The sequence below is a fragment of the Xiphophorus hellerii genome, chromosome 13 (genome assembly GCF_003331165.1).
Source record: "Xiphophorus hellerii strain 12219 chromosome 13, Xiphophorus_hellerii-4.1, whole genome shotgun sequence".
In the NCBI taxonomy this organism is placed as follows: Eukaryota; Metazoa; Chordata; class Actinopteri; order Cyprinodontiformes; family Poeciliidae; genus Xiphophorus; species Xiphophorus hellerii.
The window spans coordinates 18,215,070-18,227,156 of record NC_045684.1 but is presented as its reverse complement, the minus strand read 5'-3'; positions in this window follow the sequence as shown (position 1 = coordinate 18,227,156).

The window sequence follows — 12,087 nt, the reverse complement described above, 5'->3', positions numbered from 1 at the left end:
TATTTAAGCCACTGATGATGTGTGTACTTTATGTAGGCACTAAAAACAATTCACAGGTACATTGAACAAAGGGAGTGCTACTTGATATTGAAATGTGGTGCTCAAGGCACACCGCCCTGCATGTTTTAGGCATTTCCTTGCTTCAGTCCAGCTGATTTCAATTGATGACTGATTAACAGGCGTTTGTTAATTGGCGCACATTAAAGCAGGGAAACCTCTAAAACATGTAGGACCGTGTGCCTTGAAGACCAGGATTGGGAAACACTGGCTTAGCAGACTGCTACGTTAGGCTTTTTCTTGATACGTTTACATTGAATGTACTGTATTTGTTTGCACTGAGATTCTCAATATAAAATAAAACCATAGGAAGAAATGATATACTTTATGTTCCCCTAAGGGATTTAACTGTACGTGGTAACACAGAAACGACAAAACATACCAACACATTATAAGAAACGCACACAAAAAAATCACTGTGCAGACAAATTTCAACAATAGAGGCAGCTGTACTAAACCTGGAGGGAGGGACAATAATGCTGATGTCACATTTTTATTTAAAACGATACATATTCAGATGTCAAAGTCTTTATTAGTATGCTAAACCCTGTTTGGCTTTTGCTGTAGTTTCTCCTAGCAAACTGAGAAGCAAGTAGGGAGTGATACCACCCCGTAATCACAGACAAACAAATTGAGCTGGTATGGTAGCAAGACTCTCATCCCATCAAAGTTGTACAACCTGTTCAACTTGTTTAGATCTAACACCTTGCATACAGGAAATGTGTTGATGAGTTCTAATGGGGGATCCCTGATGTTAATTAGTGCGGTCAATATCAGGGACAAAAGGCAGGAGAGTGAACTATAAAGGTGAAATAAGAGACATGTTATGGTTTGGGATAAGATTTGATTGCTCTCTGGAGTGTCAAAGGTAATTCACAATGTAGATATCAGTAAAGCAACAGGGAGGGAAAAACATATTTAATTCTTTTTTTCTTTTAAGCTAAGAGTTTTGCTTAATTACATTTTAAAAAGATGTAATGAACCAGACGTCTGCATGTTTTTCACAGAGAAAATACCCAAGCAAATATAACACCTGTAACAGGGGTTTGGGAGAGCAGCTTAAGATTTCACTAATCTAACTTATTATCTTGAGTTCATAAATGTACATTTTAAACAACATAGCTACCATGAATTACACTTCTATCAATAAAAAAGATATTCAAATATTTTCCCACCTATGATTAGAGTTTTATATTAGATTTCTCTACTTTTGTGTATTTTTGAAGGCTTAACCTTTTGTTATTTATTATAACAGTGGGCACAAAATACTTTTAATTGAAATCTCTGAGAAAGACAGCATACATTTCAATGAACATATTAAGATATTCTAGAATGTGTCTTTTAAACTGTCTATAATGTTATTTTCACTGTTTACAAGATTTTCAAACTTCAGAAAATTTTAAATAAATGCTTAAGGATTACTAATGTATTTGTTTTAAATTGTAAAATGTTGAAATGTATGTTCTGTAATAGATTACCACGTTAAATTAAGTCGAGCTTAGTAATCTAATCCAATGCAGCTACACATTAAATCCAATTTGTGCAAAAACTGATAGTTTTATCCAAAATCCAAAATAGTTAAATCCAAAAGCTCCTCATCAGAGGTCATAGAAATATTTTTTTTAAGTTTTATTTGACTGTGTTGTGATTTAATAGATCCTACCTTTTCATTCAATTGTTTCAACTAAAAAATAAACAAACAAAAAAAACCTAAAAGTATAACATGGCAGGCCCAAAACTTTCAAGAGTATTTATGATTTATTTGTTAATATCATTTGTAAGAGCTTAGAATACAATTCTAGTGAACCTAAGATGATGTGTGTGATGGTTAAAAAAAGGGCAAATTAAATTAATTATTTCAGTTTATTGTATGACACAGACACCTAAAGCATAGTTTGATAATTTCAGGAATTTTATTTAAATTTTTAAATTTAGATGGTAAAAAAATCCTACATGTTCAACTGTCTTTATGTAAGAAATGTTGGACATCAACTTTGTATCTAAGGAATTAGAAATTTGAAAGTTTCAGATGAAGGTGTGCCTTCTGTATTCATATGTAGTTTTTTAGTGAAAAGAGTTGTTCCACCACTGCAGTCTCATGCTCCACCTCCTGCATTCATTGCTCATCGTTTCATGAAACGATTACCCGTTACCCTGCAGCACTCACCCTCTAACTTCCTGTTGCTCCAACAGGATTTAAGACTGAAAACCACAGACTCTCATCTAGACCTTTTCATTACTCCCATTCACGTGAAACCTGATTCTCTAAGAAATGAGATGTAGAGGAGGACTGAGACGTTTGAGATTAAGCCATTTTATTTTGATAAGCTGCTCAGAACGGATACTTCATAAAAAGCATCACATACTTGGCAAAGATTGTCCTTGCTTTCCAGAATGCTCCAGGCAAGATGCTTACCATCACCCAGGTCAGAAGACATTTACAATTTCATCTTTGTCATCGAAAGCAAAACGTACAACTTTCTGAATCCAATGTTTTACAGTTGTTGGACAAGTTGGCTCGTCTTATTTCAGAAGACAGAAAGTCTTTTGAGAACAACAGCAGAGTATGCTTATCAACTCACAAATGTTCTCTTAGGGTACATGTATTTTTACTTGTTTTAATATAAACTTAAATTTGTTTGGCTGTTGCATATCATCTAATCAGATTCTACTGATCTCAGATTCAAGGGACCGCAGGAGGAACTACTGGAAAATGGTCTGCAGTCAGATCAGATCAAAGATGGTGCGACGACACTTTAATGGTCTCCTGAAGGTCTTCCCTGAGTTGGCCTCTAAACTGGAAATGGAGAACCTGAACATGCCATCAGAGCAGAGCTCAACTCTCCCTTCTCCTCAACTTTCATTCTGCAGCGCTGCTCAGGCCAGGTGTGAAGGGAAGTTCACTGGTCCTTTCTCAGTCGTATCCCTGCTGAAGTGAGATGGTCCACCTGATCAGACCTGCAGAGCTTCTCCTCTGTCCAGGGGTGGAGATCTGGGCAGATCAGCTCCCAAGGTGCACCAGCTGCTGCTGCTCTAAACAGGATCTGTTCCTTCAGACTTTATCTGGATCTTCCCCTATGTACTCAGTAGGGGGCAGCACACCAGGAGGATTCTTGCATACTCTGATCTCTCCTCCTCCATCTACACAAGAGCTTCAGCTGCTTCCTATTTCACTGGCTCGCACTACTGTTACATCACATACTCTGCACCAGCATTTCCACCAGAAACTCTTCGTTTTTAATTGTATGTTTTTGTTTTAAGTATAACAAAAAAATAAAAATAAAAAAATTAAAAAAGCACTTTTAATTTGTGGTTACACTCCAAAATATTTCAACATGGATATGCTGTGATTTGTCTTATTTATTAATGTTTTTATTATTTTGAGTTTCAGGGCAAACAAAAGATTTTCTCCTGGGGTAATGCTCGGAGAGATGAGATATTTACTTTTGCAATAAATGTATGATTGTTTTTTTTTAACAAAATGTCCCTGTTTCTGACCACAAGATGGAAGTAGAGCGTTTCAATTTGAGACGTACCATTAGACAAAATTAAAAGCTTGTACAACTAATACAATAAAATCTCATTGTTTGACTTCTGGTGTCAAGTCAACTTTTTTTTTTTATGCCTTTTCTATTTTAGCTAATTCCTTATGAAGTGATGAAAGAAATGTCAAACATTTCCCAATGTTGACCCAAAGAGTCAACATTGCTGGAAACTAATTTCCCTTTTTAAATGGACTTTAAACTCTGGTCACACTCACCCCATTTGTCAGAGTGAGTGGCATGACACAGAGTTATAAGACCTCTGTGAGATTAACTAGAACAAATTATTTAACAAATAGAAGCACATTTAGTTCCCACGGAAACAAGTCTTAACTTGTGCAAAACATCTCACCTAGGGAAAGCAAATGTGTTCTTCTAACTTGCATGAAGTAAAACCAGCGGACTTTTAAAGTCAATGGATGCACTAGACTGAATGATGGGTTGTGCAGAAACAGAACTAAGCAGAAAAGCAACCAAGTGGCTCATGGTGATTGTGCAGACGCTGCAGAAATCTGTTGCTCTGGAATAATACTTCAACAAGCAGTTAATTTCACAAATATGCCCATTATAGATGAGGGAGTGTAAATATATTTTGGAGGCTGTGTGTTTGCTATTGTTGCAGGTCAGGTCTTGCAGTTCTTGGTATGCTTCGGTTTGTAATGAATGCAATTAGGGCTGTTGCGATGACACTGATGTGTCATTATGACTAATACTTGTTACATTGTAAAGTAACATTTTGGTGTAATTTTTTTTATTGGAATAATACAAGTTATTTTAAGGTGTGGTTGAGAGAGTATAATCAGATTTTGGGGAATTCTGAAGAGAGTGGGATTAGAAAAGGTGTTGGAAGATAGAAAGGGGTTAAAATTGCTATCTTCCAAGAAATCCAAGGTAAGCTAGGCACTAAATAAGAATAAAGGTGTTAAAAATAATAGAAAAATATTTAATTGATTTCTAAAGCACCAGAGGTTCTGTTTATGATGTTGTAAAAAGGAAGAAGTGGTTCATGTTGAGTGCAAGTTGATAAAGTACTAATACACTTAAGGTCTTCTTTTTGATGTAAGTTATTTCTTTAAAAGCTTCCCTCTTTGTCCTCTGATATAACTCCAACAATTAACATCTTTGTCCCTGAGTGTAATTATAATCTGTAGTCTAGCTTTTTATGTTACTTTTCAAGTGACTACTTCTTTTCTACTGAGTGCCCTATGATTTATTTCAAAGTATTGGTCTACCGCTTCACACAAGGAAGCAGTGAATATGAGGTGTTGCCTTAAAATACATCCACAAACATCTGGACTCTCTCAAATCGATCTCTGGTGCATGTAAACATTGGAATCTGATAAGACAAAAAAAAAATCTCAAAATTCTGGCACATTCACTTAATGAATGAATTAATAATTTCTCTAAAAGAGGCAATGTAAGGTTTTACTTAATCTCAGACAGAACAACTGTTTTCATATAGTGCTTGTAAGTATCTGGTTTCAATTTTATATACAGAGAGAATAACAGCAGTGGGAAGAAGGATATTAAGTGTTTTATTGGAGATTCCCTCTGCCAAAATTCAGATCACCCTGACGATTTATCAAAAAAGGAATGTTTGGAGCTCTAAGTTAAGAGTGAAGTAAAAGGAGTATCTGTCTCCCAAACTCCAGCTTGGAGCCTGGTAGCTGATGTTTTTTGGGAAACCCTACAAACCACACACATTATCATATTAGAATATGATTTGATTGTATAAGATACACTGGAACACTGTGAGATTGTTGTGAAGACCTTTACACATTTGTATTTACTATTTACTTTTTTCAGCATGTTCTCATAAGGCGATCCTAGAAACCGAAGTTTTAAAGGACACCTATGATGTGCAGTGTGAATCAAAAAGAATTCAACCTCAGACGAGCTCTGAGCCAGAGCTCATTCCTTTCCCCTGGTGAACGTGGCCTGTTTTATCCCCTCCTGCAAGTCAAACAATGTCCTGCAGTAAATGAGCATGACTTTTGGCGATAATGTACAAAAGAACATCCTCAAGCTAATGGTTGCACAGTAGCCTCTCGTACTTTGCTCTTTAACGTTTCCACACGGAGCAAACACTTTACAGGACATGAATCGAGCATCAGGGGCTGAGCTTTGAGGTCAAAGAAGACAAGGTTCAGCTGAGGTCTCCATCACCGTGTCCGGCTGAGAAGTCACAGGGAAGTCATGTACACATCCAGGACAGCTGGCAGTTTATGATCCAGCGAATCAACACCAGACATGTGAAACAGACGAGCACCATAAATGGTGATTAAGTAAATCATGTGCAAACAAATATTTCTGAGATGCTTTCCTTTTTTATCATAAAGAATAGAAAACACAACAACACAAATTAAAGCATTAATCTTCTGGTCTTTTGGTAATGTAGAGGGAAAAAGTTGATGCAACATATCTAAAATGTCTAAATTTATTGCCTTTTAGCACCATCTATAGCAACAGTAACTGTGGCTAAATGTTCTCAGTAGCTATTGATCCGTTTTGCACAGTAGCTTTGTGGGATTTTAGCCATGTAGCCATGATTCCTGATGTATTTCCTCACATAAACTCTTTGCCTTCTGCCCCTTTCACAACCTTTTTGTTCGATTGAGGTCAGGACTTTGACTTGGCCACTCTAAAACATTAACCATAGGCTTTTATTAACTACTATTTGGCAGGTTAACTTGTGTGTTTAGGGTCATTCTCCTGGTGCATTACTTACTATCTCCTCAGTTCATGGACAGATGTTCTCAGGTTATTCATCCATCTTCGTATCAGTCAAAACCCCAAAGGACATTCAACATGTGGTTGAATGAACAGGTGGTTTTTTGAACATTCTTACAGTAATTATGGAAATCTTAATAAATTATAATCTCATTAAAATTGTAATTTGAGTCATTCCATGAATTATCCAGTTCATTTGTGGTCATTTTAAAAAGTAAGACTCATACAGTTCAAGTTTATTGCACACAAAGGGAACTATTTCCAGCATTTCCTTCAGTTAATTTTCATGATGCCATGTATCGAGGACCCAAAGTAAGTTTCTTTGACAATAACAGTATGATGTAAGATGAATAGAAAAGATTTTAAAAATAGAAAATATCATGTTACGGGCTACACAATAACAGGAAAGACTGCTGACTTGACAGGCAGTCAGACACAGGAAGGTAAGCCACTTAAGGTCAATGCTAAAGAAGCTGGCAGGAAATAGAGTGTTGTATCCAGGGATGTAAGCCATAATAACAAAAAATTGCATAAATAAATCCTTGGACTATATACTGTGTAAATTAATCTATGTGCAGTAATGAGTTTCACTTTCTGAATTGACTTACTGAAAAAAGTAGCATTTTAATGATTTTCTATTTTGAGAACCATCAATCCTCATTGAGTGAACATGGAAATTATCAACAGTCTTTAAGGGTGCAATTAAAGAATATATATCTTGTTATGATTTTAGTTTTAATTCACCTCTGTGGTGGCCGCTTGACTCTCTCACCCTGGAGACAAGATGTATGCCACTGGTCCAGAGGACAACATATTGAGCATTCCAGCTTCCTACACCATGCTAATCAAAAATCAGAAAATTAAATGGTAGGCTAACTGGAAACTCTAAATTTGCCAAAGGTTGCTTATCATATCTACAGATGTAATGCATGCCTGACTTGTTCTTACTAAAATATACTTTTACAAACTTTCCGTACTTTTGAATTATTATCAACCTAGATATTTAGTACTGCCAACTTTAATGAAAAAAGAACTTTTTTCAGAAGTGATGAACAATTGAAAATAGTTTTAGTTTCAATGACATGTAAGAGAAATCAGTCCCACATATTGACTTGAAAAGCCTTAATAAAGTTGAGAATCCCCATCAGACATCATCACATCATGTGTGCTGAGAGGAAACAAAGGAACGTTCAACACAAAACAAGAATTTATAGAACAGAAGGAAGACGAGTAGGCTGAGCTCAACATTTGGCACCCTGTGCCCACGACATACTTCCATCCCAAAGGGATTAGTGGCAGACGACCTAGATTGCAGCACTGGCCTCCTGTCCTCCATCTTGTTTTTTCATCTCTCTCCCTCCCTTTTCAGACTGATCAACAGAGATTACATACAGAGTTGTGAGCCTGGCACTCAGACAGAACCACAGAGCATGTGACTTAGTGACACAGAGGAACAGAAGGGAAACAAAACAGTGTTTTTCTCTGTCCTTTTTCACAGCCTCTCATTTTCTTCACAGCTTTTGTTTTTTTCCTGTTACCCTGTGTCATGGACACATTTGCCCAAGAGCAGGGTTCAAACTTTTTGTTAAATGTCTATACCAGATCAGACATTGAATACTTTGTTCTGAGTATTTCTCCAATTGTTAGAAATTGTCAAAAAGATAACCGTAATATCAAATAAAATTTAAATTTGTCTGTTATTGACATCGCCGCTGTTTAGTATTAACTCACTACTTTGTGTTAGGTGAACTGGTTCAGAGATTAGCCCTTGCTTATCGAATCCTCATTGTGGTCACAGCTGTACAGAGGGCCTCTCCATATCTCTTTCTGACCTCATAATGCGTATAACACAACAACAAATAAGCACAAGCACGGCAAAATTTAACATTGGTGATTTTTTTTCCCGTTATTGAAACGGAAAAATAACAGGCCTCTCAGCAAACCTGTTGTACAGCTTTTTGTTTGTGTGCTTTTTTTTTTTTTCCTGTTTTAATGCAAGACCCATCTATAGGCTGCTGTTCTCCCACTTTTTACTGCCTGAGTCGTGTAGGCTGGTTCAGTGGCAACAAACGAGATAATATATCATCTCTTCACTTTCCTCTCATCTGATTGTGGTGTCTTCAGGCCACTAAGTGACTTAGCAATATTTAATATTTTCTATTATTAAAGTAAACACACTTATATATCGAAATATTAAATTATTTACATGCAAAATAAATGCTCTGGACATCTACTATCATTATCTAGCAGCCTGCAATAAATGTACCCTGGTCCTACAGGTATGCTTATGATGTAATGTTTTTCTTAAAGGCACAGCTCAGTATAATAATTAGTCATGAAATGGTCCCATTTAATACACTAGGTAAGAAGTAGAGGTTTCTTAAAGGCGTGGCACTCTGACGTCCGGGGAATAAACACACGCACCACGTAGTCGACTTAAGTGGAAGCAGTCACGTCTTCCTCGTCTTTCTCGTCTGGCTTCCCGCCCTGTCCTGCACTGCACCGCCCACATGGAGGCTCAAAACTACTGTGTCATCATTGTAACTCAGACCGGGGTGTGCTGCGTTCAAGCGATCCGCTAAAAAAATGGACTTAGTGTACAAATTCAGGAGTTTTGGTAGTAATTCTGCATTAGTTTGATGACTGTAAAAATGGTTACCTTTGATGATCAAAATTCTTCAAAAATAAAGAACAAATTGCTTTCTACACTTTCAAGGTAAAGGGCAAAACAAAGCAGTTGTTTTTCATATTTGAGTGAAATAGGAAATACAATCTATTGTGCCAAAAATATTGGATTTTTTCATTTTTGTATTGTGTTACACACTAATTATTTGTTTAGCCAGCAAAAAAAGTTAACATTGCTCCTGTAAATGAGACAGTTTATAATTCCCTAACAAAAATTGTGTCAAAATGCTTTAAATTCAATACACTTCAAATTATAGACAAAAAAAATAAACATTTTAAATGTGCACAGATTAAGTACATTAATCAAAGATATATGGCATCCTAGACTGTTAAAATTGAGCCAATGCAATTTGTATTGTTCCTTATAAAACAGTTGGTGTCCATACATTAACAACAACTTCTAAGATGTAATTTCTCAGTTAAATTCTTAACTATTATTAAGAAAAGCCTCCCATTTAAGCTCATTGTCAGCCAACCACCAGAAGCATTATGTTTTTTATGGTGTTCACACTTCCATTTTGCTTTCTATATACCTTATTTGTTAACAAATGAGCTACATGAACTTCTTTTTTTTCTTGTTGAAGAGTCATGAAGAGGTTAAAAAAAAAAAACCCAAGTGATGTGATTCCATTTTCTTGGAGGCCAAGACTAGCTTCTATTAACAGATTTATTAAGAGCAAAACAGCATCCAGAATTGACTGTAATCTAAAGATTTTCATTGCAGTTTTTCAGAAAGCAATTTTATGAAGCAATAAACCACTGTTGTTTTGACGATGTGTCTTTACAATTCTCATTCTAGTTGTTTCCCACAAGCCACCAGGGGGCCGGCAACGGCAATAAGCGTTTAGAACATAGTCAAACAATAAGGTGCCAACTTAACCTCTGACCTGAAACCACAGCTGGGATTTGTATTTTACTGGTAACCACTGCCTCAGCTCTAAACAAATTAAAATGGGATCTGAACTTAAATTCTTGCTCTAATACAGAAACTTTCTTGGGTTTTATGATGGCTCCTAATTTTCACTAAGTTGATTTTTCATTCAACATACAAAGCATACAAACATGTCAGCCTTACGGTTTTCGGATGGATGCCAAAACAAAGGAATGACAAAAACAGCTGACTGAGCCGAGATCAAAATTTACTGGTGAAAAACAATGTAGTTAATGTTGTAGTAATTTAACTATTATTCAACTTTACTTAATATGCTAATTATTTTTAATGGATAATATCTAATATGTTACAAAATTGTGTTTAATAGTGTGACAATTTCTTCTGGAGCACATTTGTTTCTTCCTTTCCTCAAATGATTATGTCCATAAAAAATGTGTGTTTTCTTTCTCATGAGTACACAAGAATTTTATTTTATGATTAAATGAACATTTGAACAGCTAAATAACCATGTTTACTGCTAAATCAAAACACAAAGGACAGTGTTGGTGTGGACGTTCAATTTGCACACCTTTAAACGGGCCTCATTATCTTTCACATCATATGACTGTTTTATTGCCCACATCAACAGTGTATGTCTGCAGGTGTGAGGAGGAGCTGTGATCTGTAGCTGTGATATTGTGGAATTATATTACGTGCTTTTGAGGACAGATGTTTTTTTATTCTCACTACAAGGTTGATAAGAAATCATTAACAGCTAGCCTATTTGGGTCAGCGACCCATTTTTAACTATTAACAACAGGGCAGTAAAGTTGGCAACATAATTAGTTTTGGCTCTAATCGGTACATTTTTTCCAAAGCAAACTGCCAATCATTAATTTTAAGTTATGATCAGGCAATCCAGCGTGGTTAAATTAGTGGTAACATTTGTGTTACATGTCCTCAGGGTCACCTCTAAGATACCCTTTTATGTAGTTTTATAACTGCAATCTACATGTTCACTGAATTGACCCTTAAATATTCATTTGGATGGCTTCCGTAGCTTCAAATTGTTGTTTCATCTGGAAGAGATTCATGCTGGGAAAGCAAATAATGCTAATATCCTGAATAGATAAAAACGAATGAGCAGTGTTTATGTGGCCATATTTTTTTGAAGCGGTAAACAATGAGCTGCCCTCCTCAACCATATTCAGTTTCCCGTTTTACTAATCCATTTCCCAGAGTAATTCTTTGACCCTGCTCCAGTCATATGCTGCCATTGTAAAAATAAAGTACTCCTGCTGTCCTTTGGAGAGTTTTATGCTAGATGAAATAATAGAAAAATACAATAAAACTGGAGTTTTTTTCTCCAGGTTTAAAAATGATTTACCTCTACAACAACACAGATTTGTTCGGCCGACACTTCTCTTTTCAAATTGTTTGGGCTACAGATCACCAATCTGAAAAAATTCCTGCTTTCACAGAGGTTGTCTTATTTGCGTTTAGCCATTAGTCATTTTATTAGCAGCACCCGTGCGCTCAGTTGTAAACTTTTTCACACATCGTTTTTATTTTCTTTTGCTGTGTTTTTATTTAATAAATTAAGACAGTGCTGTGATTTGTCATTCTCTTTATTTTTTTTCAATGCTTCAGGTTAGATATGATCAATTTTAGCACCTAATAAAAACTATATTATTTTTATTATGTTGTGTTTTTTTGACAGCCTTTAACTGAGGATGTGCTTTCCTTCCACTGTAACTTAAAAAAAATATATATATATCAGCAACCCCTATGACCACAACCCAAAAATCCAGATGACAGCATCCAATATTTACACATAAACAACATATTTTTTGTTTTGTTCCCCCAGGGGAAGGGTGAGTAAAAGCAAGATCCCACCACAGTTTAACTATGTCACTGACCACCATGGTAATTAATTTCTTTTTCCTTTTATTCTTCTCAGGTTAAACAGAGATGTCATCCAAAGGAATTAACTAGTTCTGAGCAACGAATGTCTGCTTAATGTTCCGCAACCGTGACTCTGAACGGATTTCAGTCTTTTTCAGCCCTGGTTTCAGTGAGGCGGTCTGACCTCACATATTTCACTCTGCAATCAAAAGGGAGACTGCTTGGGTGCCGTTTCCAACTTAACTACTGATTCAGCTTTATCAGACGAGGCTGACTGTTGCTGTTCTTGGAATGTTT